Genomic DNA, 2801 nt, shown 5'->3' on the forward strand with positions numbered 1-2801 from the left:
GAATGGGTGGGTAGGGAAGTGGGGGGCGCTATGGGGGACTTTTGGGATAGCATTGGAAATGTAATTGAGGAAAATATGTAATAAAAATATTAAAATCAAAAATAAATAAATAAATAAATAAATAAATAAATAAATAAATAAATAAATGTGCCACGACTCTGGACTGCAGTTGGGGATCACACAGCTCACCTGATCCCAGCTTTTCCGTTTATGTGTCTGTCTTTTTTTGTTTCTCATAACCCCAATCAGGTCAATCTGAAAGACATGTGAGTTATTGTAGTGAGTCATTTAAAACTAAGGATATCAGAAAAAGCTTTATGAAAATCTACTAGTTAGCAAAGTCAATTTCAAAATATAACTAAAACTAAAAAAAAAAAAGAACAGAACCGAACAAAGTGCATTACTCTGCATGTGTACCTCTGAACAGTGTACCTCCAAGAGTAAATGGGTTATTAAATGAAAATTGTACTATAAAACATGGGACAGACACTTCCCAACTAGTCTGATCAGGAAGGACCTGGGGTCTCAAAAACAATATAGGTTGTTGCCATTGACTTTGGCTATCTACAATAACTGAATGCTATTGTTGAAGACATCATACTCTTTGGCTGCAGGACAGAGAGAAATCAGTCTTGAACTGACAAGAAAACTTCCTCACTGATGCCTAGCTTCCCTAATGCTTGAAGGCACTGTTAGTCTGCTGCAGAAAAAGGACTTGAAATGTGTTACCCATTGTTGTATTCTGGATACCACAAAACCAACTTTCCTCCCAAGATGTGCCTATTGGTTCAATAATCACATGACGGTTATTCAGTAACCAATGGATTTCTGATCGGATTTTAGACATACTTTGCAGGAAGGAATGTTATGCCTGGTATTCTAATTTTATTCAAAACCCAATGGCTAGGGAGATCATAGGCCCTTGGGTAGAGTCTGCTATTTTGATTTCGCTAAATAGTCATGTTGTCAGCGTGCCTTCTAAATATTTATGCTGTCTTGATCAGTGTTCTATTACTATGAAGAGACACCATGATCATGACAACTTTACTTTTATAAAGTAAAACATTTCATTGGGGTTTGCTTACAGCTTCAGAGACTTAGTCTATTGTTATCATGGCAGGATCTTAGTGTCTAGATAGGCATGGTACTGAAAATTCTACATCCTGATCTTCTATCATCAGGAAAAGAGAGACACAGGAGATGACGTGGAATTTTGAAACCCCAGAGCCTACAGCCATTCATACACTTCCTCCAACATGGACACGCCTATTCCAACAAAACCACACCTCCTAATCCCTCTCAAGTAGTGACACTCCTTGATGACCAAGCATTCAAATATATAATTCTATAGTAGGACACTCTTATTAAACGTTTGTATATTCTTATACTTGTGCTGCTATATCACCTTTGGTCAAAGGAGCTTCTTTTGGCAGTGGACAACAGTCAATACAGCACTGCCTACTGGTACAAAGTGCTGAGAATAAGATTTAATGTTAAACCATAAATAAGACATCTTTATCAACCTCTCACCTCTCAAACAATGCTCTTGCTATACTGCAGAAGAGGATGTATAAAGAATCTATGTGCTGGAGGATGGGGAGGAATGCTGTGAAATGACATTTTGGGGGCATGATATGTCCATCACAGCCATGAACTCACAGAAGCTATGATTACCTACAAGATAGGTATACAAGATTAAGACAAATAATATCCTGAGTAGATCGCATAAATTACCTCTGAGGTTCCATCCCTTACTGAAGATGTACGGTGTGAATAATTCTTGGATGAGTGAGATGGTTTATAGAAGGTATGTCCACTAGTAGGTTTCATATGCTTCATTGGATAGCCACACACCTGTGTATATATGAACATCACTAACTAGACCTAAGTGGGTTGTAAAAATAAAGATAACAACAAAATATGACAAGGAGTGTCTTGTTGCAGGGCATATAGGGGGAGTTGGAGTGGAGAAATAAAGGGAGATAAGTTCATATTTCATTACACACAAAAAATCTTTTAAAATGGGGAAATAATTTAATGAGTTTTCAGAATTGCAATAGTCATGTTCTTACTCATCAATTGTTCATCAACTTGGCCAAATTTTCTTCGGGGTTCTCTCACTCTGTAATGCCTAAGTGTTAGCTAACTCCAATCTTAAGTGGGCAATAATGGCCATTTCATTCATGACTGTCCACAAGGAGATCAATTTTCTTCTAAATACCCCAAATGGTGCTTGTTCATGGTGAACATTCTCACATTACTCTTTTCTATTAAAATTAGAAAGCCTTTGTTATTTACCATTGCAACCCTTGCAGATTTTGTAGTAGCAGCAATTTCCCCAATGCCATAGTCTTTTCTGGCAGTCTGTTTTTACCTAACTATAGATGTGTTCTATTTGATAAAAACTTACCTCATCTCTCCCCAGATAAGTAATGTAATTTTTTTTCTTTAGATTTATTTATTTATTATATGTAAGTACACTGTAGCTGTCTTCAGACACTCAGAAGAGTGCGCCAGATCTCGTTACAGATGGTTGTGAGCCACCATGTGGTTGCTGAGATTTGAACTCTGGACCTTCGGAAGAGCAGTCGGGTGCTCTTACCCACTGAGCCATCTCACCAGCCCAGTAATGTCATTTTTAAATCTCTGAATCAGCCTATTCATGGTCTGGCCAATGAGGAAGCCCAGTACTTTGTCAAATATCGCCCCTTGTGGACATGGCATTTTAGAAGAATTCTTTGTTCATGATGAGTTTAACTTTATGTTCTCACCTAAAAGTTTCACCCTATTTTTGTGATGTA

This window comes from Mus caroli, chromosome X (genome assembly GCF_900094665.2).
Source record: "Mus caroli chromosome X, CAROLI_EIJ_v1.1, whole genome shotgun sequence".
Lineage (NCBI taxonomy): Eukaryota > Metazoa > Chordata > Mammalia > Rodentia > Muridae > Mus > Mus caroli.